The 12,786-nt window shown below is 45.2% G+C and overlaps 2 pseudogenes; one reads left to right on the forward strand and one right to left on the reverse strand.

Moving 5' to 3' along the window:
* Nucleotides 1-913: 913 nt before the first annotated feature.
* On the reverse strand, nucleotides 914-1,737 carry LOC132349598 (plexin-A1-like; annotated as a pseudogene).
* Nucleotides 1,738-7,253: 5,516 nt separating this feature from the next.
* On the forward strand, nucleotides 7,254-8,715 carry LOC132348923 (adenylyl cyclase-associated protein 1-like; annotated as a pseudogene).
* The last annotated feature ends 4,071 nt before the right edge of the window (nucleotides 8,716-12,786 follow it).

Genomic DNA, 12,786 nt, shown 5'->3' on the forward strand with positions numbered 1-12,786 from the left:
GACTCGGGGGGAGCGAGACCCGCACCCGGACGGAACCCGGACAGAACCCGGCCCCGGCCAGCGCCCGCCCGGCCTGAGCTCCCGCTGGACACCCACCGTGCAGGGGGCCCGAGCCCTGCTCAGTGCCCACGGGGCCCAGGGACCCCTGCACCCCGGTTCCAGGAGCTTCCTGAGTCAGGAGGTGGCGGGTTTCACCCCTCCTCCCCGGGGGAACGGCTCCTCGGCTGATGGCGGTGTCTGGTCTGGCTCATGCTGCTTGGGGGGTGCCCAAGACGGGCGGCCGGGGGCGCGGGGCCGGCCACAGCTAGCTGCCCCTGAAAATCCACGGGGATCTGTGGTACCGTCGAAAAAGTGATTTGAAAAGGGGACAGGCCACTGCCTTCACAAGTGACTGATTAATTAAAAAACATGAAAAAAAGGCCTAACAACTTCTCGTATTCAGCACTTTAAGTTTTAAAAAGACCAAGTCGGACTAAACGCTGGCACAGTCATGCAGGAATCCACGGCCCGCATCCGTGAAGCAAGCTCTTGGCCTGAGAAGTCCTCTCCTTCTCACGTCAAAACGAAAACAAGACGACCCATAGGCCTCACCCCTGGGACCTCAGCAGTCACCTATTGTCCTGAGAAGGCCCCTGGTCACACCTGGCGAGCCCCATGGCGAGCAGCTCTGGGCGTGGAGGGCGCTGCAGGCACCGTCTCACCCACACCAATTAAGAACTGGGACCCCCACAGGCGGGAAGGGGACAGGGGCGGCGGGGGGGACCAGGACTGCACACCTGGTCCCCAGCGCAGGGCACCTGGCATGGCTGGGGCGAGGCTGCCTCCGTGGACCTCCCAGCTCTGGCTGCCACACAGGGGCCGCCCCCGAGGGCCCTCTCACTCTCCTGCTGGCCAGGCAGCCGTGGCCGATGGCTCAGCTGCTCAGGGCCACGGTGTCCACCACCTGCCCCAGCTTGCCCCGGAGCCGCTGCCGCCATGCCTGCTCGTCCTTCTCCAGGGCCGTCAGGATCTCGTCCTTGCACTTGGTGATGTAGGAGTAATCTCGTGCAGGACACTCATGCTGTTGAACTGGCTCAGGTGCATCCGCTACTGCTCAGCCAGGTACGCACTCATGTCCTGGTCGCTGATGGCGGGCATCTTGGCGATGCCCGCGTAGTACCTCTCCACCCAGCTCTTGTAGTTGGGGATGTCCTTGGCGTAGAGCAGCTTGTTGGAAGGCGAGTCCTTGCCCAGCTTGTGCCCAGACGTGGAGCAGGGGTCCATGAAGGTCTGGGCCACCACCCACAGGCAAGCGTCAGTGGTGCTGCTCCCGTGGATGTCGAACACGAACTGCGGGTTCTTGATCACGTTCACCCAGAAGCTCAGGGGCAGGCAGTCGCTCTTCCAGGTGTGGCGCACGTCCGCATCGTGGATCTGGTGCTGGTCGGCCCGGTCGTCCAGGGAGTCGAACATGTACTTGATGGCCAGCGGCAGGGCCGAGCCCCTGTGTGCTGAAGATGGTCTTGAAGAGGTCGTCCACGAACTTCTGCAGCGTGCCCTTGGTGGCCAGCGGCCGCGTCAGGTAGATCTCGCAAACCATCTCGCTGCCGCGGTCGCCCTCGTGCTGGTCCAGGTGGCCGCGGTTCTTGACCAGGTGCCACAGCTTGGTGCGCTCTCCAGGTCAGGCGTGATCATGGGCGTGTGCGAGCGCCAGCTGTCAGGGCAGCTGGCTGTGCGCGGCATGCTCTCCTATCTGCTGGGGGACTTGGTGAAGGTGGAGGAGTCGGAGATACTGTAGGCGGACGTCTGCTTGGGCAGCCACAATTTGTGCATACACTTCAAGATGTATATTTTTTCATACCACAGAATAGGAATAAATTAGACATACTTTTTATAATTGGCACCTGGAGTCTGTCATACAGACTGAAGTAAGTCAGAAAGAGAAAAACATATACCGTAAGCTAACGCATATACATGGAATCTAAAAAAACAAAACAAAGCAGTACTGATGAACCTAGTGGCAGGGCAGGAATAAAGACGTAGACATAGAGAATGGACTTGAGGACATGGGGGGCGGGGGGGGGGAAGCTGGGGTGAAGTGAGAGTAGCAGTGACATATATACACTACCAAACATAAAATAGATAGCTAGTGGGAAGCAGCCGCATAGCACAGGGAGATCAGCTCCATGCTTTGTGACCACCTAGAGGGATGGGATAGGGAGGGTGGGAGGGAGGCTCAAGAGGGAGGGCATATGGGGATGTGTGTATGCACATGGCTGATTCACTTTGTGGTACAACAGAAACTAACACAGTATTGTGAAGCAATTATACTCCAATAAAGATCTATAAAAAAAAAATTGGCTTTTTTTACTTAATATTTCATGAGCACCTAACCATTTTAATGAACATTTTAAGCTCCTCATTTTTAAACAGCTGGATAATATTCAGTTTTATAAATGGAGCATCATTTGTGTTGGACATTTCAATCATTCATTAGTTTCACAAATATTTACCCATTACTTGCTATATGGCAGGCACTGTTCTAAGTTCCCGGGATATGGTCTCTGCACAAAGCAGACAAACTCCCTGCCCACAAGATGCTTACATTCTAATTAAAGGCACAAAGAGGAAGTATTTCCAGTCCATGTTTCTTATCAAGACTGCTTCAATGATTCTCAAACTGGAGTGATTTGTTTTCCAGGGCAATCTGTTCTCAGTGGACGTTAGGCAATGTCTGGAGAGATTTCCAGTTGTCACAGCTTGCTAGAAGTAGGACGGGGGTGGGGGGGTAGTTCTACTGGTATCTAGCGGGTAGAAACCAGGGTTGCTGCTGGACATACTCTAATACACAGGAGAGTACCCTTCCCCCCGAGACAAAATATTATCTGGTCCAAACGTCATTAGTGCCAAGGTTGAAAAGCATGACTCAACTTTGAGATAATAAACTCCTAGTCAAACAAGTACACTTACATAATTTAGTCTCACGGTGTAGAAGCCTTAATATGTTTAGTCACTATGCTAAGAACTCTGTTTCCCATTACTACCTTTGTCAACCTTTCGAAGTCCAGAGGCTGCCAGTTAGAATCTACTCTTTAATTGAAAATAAGAATATTAAATTACAGAATTGCAGGCACCGAAGAATAAATGAGGGAAGGTGAGTGGGCAGAGGGATTTAAGAGAACTCCAGTGCTCTTAGTATCACTATTTGACTTATATTTAGTACCCTGGGTTGTGATCCTGACAGCGGCGATGTGGTTTGAGGATTAAGGTGAGCTATGTAAAGTTTCATTACAGGAAAACTAACCCAAGTCCTCTTTCTTCCATTGCTATGACTTTCTGAAAATTTCCTTCAGAAAAAGAGCAAGTATTGACCTGAATGTAAAAATCAATGCTTTAGGGCTTCCCTGGTGGCGCAGTGGTTGAGAATCTGCCTGCCGATGCAGGGGACACGGGCTCGAGCCCTGGTCTGGGAAGATCCCATATGCTGCAGAGCAACTAAGCCCCATGCGCCACAACTACTGAGCCTGTGCTCTAGAGCCCGCGAGCCACAACTACTGAGCCTGCGCATCTGGAGCCTGTGCTCCGCAACAAGAGAGGCCGCGATAGTGAGAGGCCCGTGCACCGCTATGAAGAGTGGCCCCCGCTTGCCGCAACTGGAGAAAGCCCTCGCACAGAAAAACGAAGACCCAACATGAGTTTCTGTTCATGAGTTTCAGAAAAATCTATTTTAGGTTTGCCACAGTACTGGTTTAAAAAGCAAGATTTTTGTATAATCTAAGTATAATGCTCATAATATAAGAAAGACTTGACTTTACGTTAGTATTTTTAATCTCTATCTTTTTCCTAACCAGATACTCAAACAAACATTTGACTGACTGACTGACAGGTAGTAGGTGTTACCTTCTAACTTGAAAATAAGTTTTAATTTAACTTTCACATTGTTGAAGAAAAGTATTACTATTCACCCAATAATTAGACTTAACTGGTCTGAGGATTTAAATGCTACTTTGACACCAAATATTTCAAACTGTGTGTATTTCACAACTCTAAAGGGACTCCTGACACCACAGCTACCAGATATATTTTATCAGCTTGTGGTATACTTTTGCAAGCAAGCAAATTTAAAAGCCCAATTGCTGACACTTAAAAATAAAAATCAAAACCAAAGATAAATATTATGTTTTCTATTCTGATTTCTGGACTATATATGATATTGATTTTTTTTCATGTTAGAGATTGACTATTTATATTGCTTTCTTATTTGTCTTCTAATCAGCATCATCATTAAATAGCTACCAATTAATATGACACCAAAAGCACAAGTAGCAAAAGCAGTATTAGACAAATGGGACTACATCAAACTAAAAAGCTTCCGTAAAGCAAACAAAACAACCAACAGAGCAAAGAGGCAACCTACAGAATGAGAGAAAATATTTGCAAAACATATATCTGATAAAGGACTCATATCCAAATTATGTAAGAAATTCCTACAACTCAATAGCAAAAATAAAATAGTCATTAAAAAATGGGCAAAGGACTTGTATAGACATTTCTTCAAAGAAGAAATACAAATGACCAACAGGTATAAGAAAAGGTGATCAACATCACTAATCATCAGAGAAATACAAATAAAACCACAACGAGATATCACCTCACACCTGTTAGAATGTCTATTTTTAAAGCAAAACAAACAAAACACATATTGGTGAGGATGTGGAGAAATTGAAACTCTTATACATTGTTGGTAGGAATGTAAAATGGTGCAGCCACTATGGAAAACAGTATGGAGACTCCTCAAAAAATTAAAAAATAGAATTACCCTATGATCCTGCAATCCTGCTTCTGGCTATATATCCAAAAGAACTGAAATAAGGATCTGTAAGAAATACATGCACTCCCTTGTTCATTGCAGCATTATTCACAATAGCCAAGATATGGAAACAACCTAAATGTCCGCTGATGATGAATGGAGAAAGAAAGTGTGATATATATATATATATATATAAAATGTAATATTACTCAGCCTTAGAAAAAGAAGGAAATCCTGCCATATATGACAACACGGATGAACCTGGAGGACATTATGCTAAGTGAAGTAAGCTGGACACAAGGGACAAATATTGTATGATTCTGCTTATATGAAGTCTTTAAAATAGTCCAACTTATAGAAATAGAGAGTAGAATGGTGGTTACCAGGACTGAGGGAAGGGGGGTTGGGGAGTTGCTTCTCAAAGGGTATCGAACTGCATTTATGCAAGAGGAATAAGTTCTAGAGATCTGCCATAGAATATTGTGCCTGTAGTAAACAATACTGCATTGCGTACTTAAGGATGTGTTAAGAGGGATGATCTCCTGTTAAGTGTTCTTGCCACAGTAAAAACATTAAAAAGAATCTACGAATCATATCTACCATTTATTAAACATCTCTCTTATTTCAAACATTCTGTTAGACTCGTTACATACATTAAAAATGTCTCACAATGATGTTTTATGAAATAAATTATCATTTCTATTTTAAAAATGAGGAAGTGAATTCTAAGAAAGTGTGATAAATGTTGCTTTTGTCTGACTAATACAGTTTTGCCCACTCCACCCCAATTCTCATGCCATCTCCCCAAAGATGAGAACATGGCCTATGTTGGGATCACTGTAACATCTACAGGGAGTGATTTTGTAATGAACACATGACCAAACCTGGACCAATTAAATAAATTCTTGTATATTTTTCTGGTTGAAACTAGTGAAGAAGACTTTTCTTCTATTAGGTCATAAAACTAGATTTAAGGGAATCTGATATGGACACCAGGCATATTTCCTGCTATGCAGACAAACATAAAATCAAGCTTTGACAGGAGAAATGAGAGAGGAATAACAAAGAATTCCTAATAACTTGAGTGTTTGGATCTAGTCAAGTTTCTCAATTTTGGCACCGCTGGCATGTTGGGCTCAATACTTCCTCCTGGTGGTGGTGAGGGTGCTGTCCTCTACTGGCACTAGATGCCAGTAGCACCCACTTTCTTGCAGTTGTGACAACAAAAATGTCTTCAGACATTGTCAGATTTCTCCTGGGGGACAGTAGGTGGAGGGACAAAATCACCCTCTACTGAGAACTACTAAGTTATAACCAAGATTGCCATCCACCATTATATTTGCCAATGTGAAATCTTCCCCATTTGCTAAATCTGAATTTGTTTTTTGCAAATTATATCCAAAGGAATCTTGAGAGAGGAAATGTTAGAGCACTGTGCTAAGGGTGATGGGTGTATGCCGTAAGGAAAACAGAAGAATTCACATCAATGTATGTATGGGAGGAGGCAAAAGAGAGACCAGGATGCAAAGAGCTTTAAGAGTGAATTTTCCAGATTGTTGACCCAGGAAACAGATTTACCCAGGTGTGTTTCCAAAAAAAGGTATTCTGAGTTCAGCTATGTTTGGGAAATGTTTGGTTAAGCAAAGCTGCTTTTTTTTTTAGACTAGGATGTTCAGACTTTAGTATGATAGTGTGATTTAATATTCACCAATTTCTCAAATTTCTTTGACCAAGTTTTTTAACAGCTCCAGTTAACATCTTTCATGGCTTACATTCTGTAGAATTCAATGTGATAAATGTAATGGCTACCGACACAAAAGGCAGGCCAAAGCAGGGTAGACAGAACAACGTGAGGGGTAAAGAGTGAAGGGTCCCCTGCCTGTGGAGCTGTAGACAGAAACATGATGACGTTGCAGCTTATAGGCCCCTTGGTTGAGGAGGTTTATCCGCATTTAGAGAGAAGTGGAGAACCACGATGCACCCTCTAGTCTATAACAGAGAGTTTGGACATTTCCCCCCCCCACAGGCAACCAAAGAGAGCTAATGAGAAGAATAACCTGACCCATGACAACTGTGGGAAATCTCTCTGCCATGTGGAGAGTAAATTACAGCAGGGTGAGACAGCAGGTAAGGGAACCTGTTAGGATCGCAACAGAAGTGGTAAGGGTTTCGACTAAATCAGTAGAAATAAAAATGGATGAAATAGAGTGATTTGAGAAATGCTGATGCAAAAGATTGTACATTGGTATTCTTCCACTTTTCGTTGCCATTTTTGACCACTTTGGTAGGCCATTTTAATTTCAAAGACTGCATAGTTTTTTTTCACACCAGTGAGCCAAATCCTATGGGAAGGTAATGAACGTAAGTGTGGCTGGCTTAGAATCTGGCCTCACTAGAAGAAAAAACCTCCTTAAGAAATGTTTCTAGGGAGAGCGGCTGATCACAGCCCCGAGGTGAGGCAGAGCTCTGAGCAGGTGCTACATTATGGCTGACATGCAAAATCTGGTAGAAAGACTGGAGAGAGCGGTGGGCCGCCTGAAGGCAGGCTCCACGCCCCTGACACGCACCGTGGGTGTAGAGACAGTGCTGCAAAAGCAGGAACGACTCCATAGGTGCAAGTGTTTGAGTCACTGTTGGCCGGCGCTGTGGCAGAGTACCTCAAGATCAGTAAAGAGATTGGGGGAGATGTGCAGAAGCATGTGGAGATGGTCCACACAGGTCTGAAGCTGGAGCGATCGCTCTTGGTTACAGCCTCTCAAGGCCAGCAGCCAGCAGGCAATAAGCTTTCTGATTTGTTGGCACCATCTCCGAGCAGATCCAAGAAGTGATAACCTTTCGGGAGAAGAACCAAGGCAGCAAGTTGTTCAATCACCTGCCAGCTGTCAGCGAAAGTATCCAGGCCCTGGGTTGGGTGGCTATGGCTCCCAAGTCTGGTCCCTAAGTGAAGGAAATGAATGATGCTGCCGTGTTTTATACAAACTGACTCCTCAAGGAGTACAAAGATGTGGGCTGGGTCAAAGCTTACTTGAGTATATGGACAGAGCTGCAGGCTTACATTAAGGAGTTCCATACCACTGGACTGGCCTGGAGCAAAACCGGGCCGTGGCAAAAGGACTGAGTGGATTGCCATCTGGACCCTCTGCTGGATCGGGTCCTCCCCCCGCCCAGGCCCACCTCCCCCCGAGTCCCCACCAGTTCAGGCTCAGATGAGTCTGCGTCCCGCTCAGCACTGTTTGCACAGATTAATCAGGGGGAGAGCATCACACATGCCCTGAAACATGTATCTGATGACATGAAGACTCACAAGAACGCTGCCTTGAACGCTCAGAGTGCTCCAGTACGAAGTGGCCCCAAACCATTCTCTGCATCTCAACCAGGAGTCAGCGCATCCCCCAACCCAGTCACAAAGAAGGAGCCAGCTCTCCTTGAACTGAAGGGCAAGAAGTGGAGAGTGGAAAATCAGGAGAATGTTTCCAACCTGGTGATAGATGACACAGAGCTGAAACAGGTGGCTTACATATTCAAGTGTGTCAACTCAACATTGCAAATCAAGGGAAAATTAACTCTGCTACAGTAGATAACTGTAAGAAACTCGGTCTGGTGTTCGATGACGTGGTGGGCATTGTGATAATTGAGATAATCAATTGTAGGGATGTCAAAGTTCAGGTAATGGGTAAAGTGCCAACCATTTCCATCAACAAAACAGATGGCTGCCACGTTTACCTGAGCAAGAATTCCCTGGATTGTGAGACAGTCAGTGCCAGATCTTCTGAGATGAATGTCCTCATTCCTATAGAAGGTGGTGACTTCAGTGAGTTCCCAGTCCCTGGGCAGTTCAAGACCGTATGGAATGGGCGGAAGTTGGTCACCACAGTGACAGAAATTGCTGGATAAGCAAAGTGCCACTGGGTTCTCTGCCCTCTCCCTCACACCGTGGGATAAATCTGTATCAAGATGGTTCTTTTCTAGATTTCCTCTACCTTTCTGCTCTTAAACTGCTTCTCTGCTTTGAGAAGCACAGCTACCTGCCTTCACTGACATATACCTCAGGCTGAGATTTGGGGTGGGACAGCAGGTCTTCGATCTTCTGCAGGAAGGTGCAGCTTTTCCGTATCAGCTCAACCATACAGCCAGTCCATTCTTAAGGAACTGCACATCAGGACAGGTGTGTTTTAACTTTCAGCCTTTGGGGTTATTTGACCAACAAATAGTCTTTGGGGAAGAATAAAGCAGTCCCCAGGAATTAACAGATCAGAATGTTCACACAAGTTAATCTTTTTCTAACAATGAACGTGAAGGTAGCAGAACCTGGTGTGATCCTAGTTGGTTCTTCTAACTTAAACTAATTTTCACTATTGACAAGTGAGGCAAGGGTTGCACAGGACCAAAGGCTGAAGCTTGGCCATCTAGCATTCCAAGCAAAATGATAAGCATTCCTTTTCTTCTGCATTCTATCCTGCATCTGCCTGAACCTGAGATAGTAGGTTGTCCTGTGTTAGCTGCTGGGGTGGTGCCCTGCACCCAGGCCAGCTAAAGGAGTCTTGGACCCTTCCTCTCTCTGGGGCCCCTGCCCACCACCTTCCTACAGAGATGACTTAAAAAGAGAGAGAGAAAAAAAAGGAAAACCACATCATTCCCAGGAATCTGGCTTCCCTTTCTCCTTCCATGCTAGGTGCCCATTGTCCATCTTCATTGCTTCCTTTGCCCTGTCATGCTCAACAGCTTTTGGCTTCTGTCTGGGCACCTGAACAGAGGATTAAAATCTCCATTGCAGGCTGGTTTTAGGTCTTGTGTAAAAATCTTGCACAGAATTGCTATTGTAAATTTGTTTTTCCTCTAGGACAAACACTTTACCAAAATATACAACTTTTTTTGGTGGGAAGAGAGATTGTCCTGTGATTTCTACCTATTTCCTGAGGCCTGTGGAAATGAGCCTTTATGTACTTAAAGTTATACAGAAAATAGAATAAAATTAAAACCTAAAAAAAAAAAAAAGAAATGTTTCTAGAAGCCAATTCTACTAGCTCCGTAATAGACTCCATTTTACCCATTAAAATATAAAACTACTAGTACATCCTATCCTGATATTCCGATATAGAGGCACCATGTCTGTGTTGAGCCCCTGTGTGTAGTTTTCTTAGTGACTTTGCAAGCGGAAAGCATCAAGCTGTTCCCTCGCTCTCTCCATGTGTTAAAACCATCAGGGTTGTAATGGGCATCTTTGGATCAGATACCTTCTGGCTCTTGCCATCTTTGTTGCCTGCATGCTGAAAGATAAGGATTTGGCCAACCAGCCAGGGCTTGCACAGGGGAGCTCACAGGGTCTCGCTCACGCCTGGCAGCATCTGAACACTCGGTGTCATTATGCAAGTTATCATCAATCAGCAGGCAGCTGCTTTTAGGACTTCCAGGCAGCAAGGCAAACATTTGCACTTGTGGTTTCCTCCCCGAGCGTGCTGGACCCAGGGCCCATCAGACAAGAGAACTGCACACACAATCACTGCCCACTGCTCAGGACCACTTGAACAGCTGTTCCAGGCCGGTGTCGGGATGCTCACCTGGCAGCCCTGTTGGAGTGCAGAGGAAGATGTGCAGATTAGAGCCTGTTTGCTCAACACAAAGGGCTTTCTGTGAAAGAACCACAGGGAGGCCGGGGAGGGAGAAGCGAAGCTGAGGATAAATCTAACAAGACATTTCTTCATAAAACAGACCAGATGATGTAGACACAGGGGTGTACAAGACCAGCCGAAAACAAAATGCAAAAAAAAAAAAAACCACAAATAGAAACCATTTGGATCCTGATGGAATGACAGTGAGGCTGGCCAGCTGTGTTCAAGGAATAAGAGGAAAGAACACTGATTCCATAACCAACGAATAAATACTTATTAAGCACGTGCCATGCACCCAGCCATCTAGGATACAAGATGAAAAGCAAGGACCCTACAGCCCAGGGAATTTGCAGTCTTGTTAGGCAGATAAGACACACCCATGGGAACAAGGTAGGCATAAATGGCACTTGATGTCAAAAGCTGAACTTCACTATGTGGAACTCGCAGGAAGGATGGGAATCAGGGTATCCTAAATAGGTGATTTTCTGTGAGTGAAGTCCTTTAGGCCTCTCAGCAGATGTAGGTGGGCAATGCCCCTAGTTTAAAAGGGTCACAGTGAGTCCAAATAAACAGGAAATGCTCCAGGGTTTAGAATGTGTGCACCAGAATCTCCCAGGAGCTTTTCATTGCCCAGAGTCACACAACTGTTGTTAAAATGCAGAGTCCTGAACCCCACACTAGAGAAACTTTTTTAATAGGTCTGAAATGGGGCCCCAGGAATCTGCATTTTAAGCAACATCCCAGGTGTTTCTAATGTAGCTGGCTCCCAGCCTTTACTTTGAGAAATACTGCATTAAAGGTGAAAATGAACTAAAGGGATTCAGACTAAAGTTTTCCTAAAGTATTCATCTGTACCTGCTATGGAGCCTTCTGTGATCTCCTTGGAATTACATTTTTAAAAATGGTATGTTTATGGGCATTATTTTTTGAGTGAGAAAGGCAAAATCTTCCTTATATTCTTCAAAGGGTCTGCCCACAACTTTACCCCCAGAGCTAATAATCTCTAAATATGTTTGCGTGTTTGTGTTTATTTATTTAGAAAAACACTTATTCAATTCCTCCATCCCCAATCTAGACCTGGAAATCTCATTCTACTTAATTTCTATGGTTTCCACCTTTGTCAAGTCCTTTCCAAAAGTGAGTGCAACAAATCACTCCAACATCTGGGCTCTCCAACACTTGATATTTACCTACACTATGGGGCTCATCACATTCCATCATGAGTATTTGTTTAAGCGTCTGTTCTGTTTCCCCAGGGGGAATATGAGGCAGCTGACAGCAGGGACCATGCTACTGAATTGCTCCAAATACTTTGCATAACCATCACCTAACATGTGTCAGAAAGAATTCAATTCATAATTTCTAATAATTGAATGAATGAACGAATGTATATGTTGAATGTTGAGAGAATGTGATAGAGAATAGAGGAAATTTGTTCCTGTTTCTTCTTCCTACTTGAATCTGTAATTCAAGAACAGTTTGGTGTTGAAGACAATTCAAGATAAAGAGATTTCAGTAACCCAGCTAAAATCCTTATATCCTTGAATATTCAACCAGAATCCTGGCACTTCCAGGTCCAATGATGTGTGGTCCAGTTTTTCAAGATGTCAGATAAAACAGAGCCCTCACATCAAATACGATACAATTAGAATTATAGCCATGATCAACCTGCAGAGGTGTTTTTCTGCAATGGCATAACTAATCCCATCTCACATTGAGACAAACAGTTAAATCTTAGGGCTCCCAGCCTTGGCTATTGCCAGACAGGGACCTCCCTGGTTTGAGGAATGACTGCTAGTTATCACTCCCCATGCCTACCCCAGGCCTGTAGGCCACGCTCCCTGCCACAAGTCCTGCCTAGATTTCCCTCAAAACACATTAATTTTCAGCTGTGGAAGAAATTTACTTTCCTTCAAGCAGAGAGCCATTTCTGGCCAGAGGCTTTTAGCGGATAAGCAAGAGCTCTAAACAACTCTTCATCCCCTTCTGCCTATAATCTGGAATTTTCAATCACTCAACCCCGGCGTTTGAAGACTTCAGCTTGGCAGGAGCAGCAGCTTCAAACCATGTTTGCAGTTAGCAAGTAATGAGGCTGCTTGTGAGGCTGAGAAGAATAGACTTTGTTGGCACTGCTTCTATTGTGTGCCTGGGATTGCATTCATGTCGCTGGAAAGGAAAAAAAGATGCCACCTTGGGAGTGTTGGGGGCCCCTTGTGAGAAGACGGCAGTTCTTTTTACTTTTGGGAGAAAAATGGCTGTAATATCTGTGTGTCACAGATATTTCTACTGGAAGCTTGTGGTGGTAGAATTCTGGGGAAAACATTACTCCGAGTGGAAGAAACCACTAAATGGATCACCTGAGAAAGGTAGTGGTGTCTGAAAGAGCTG

This window comes from Balaenoptera ricei, chromosome 15 (assembly GCF_028023285.1).
Source record: "Balaenoptera ricei isolate mBalRic1 chromosome 15, mBalRic1.hap2, whole genome shotgun sequence".
Classification (NCBI taxonomy): domain Eukaryota; kingdom Metazoa; phylum Chordata; class Mammalia; order Artiodactyla; family Balaenopteridae; genus Balaenoptera; species Balaenoptera ricei.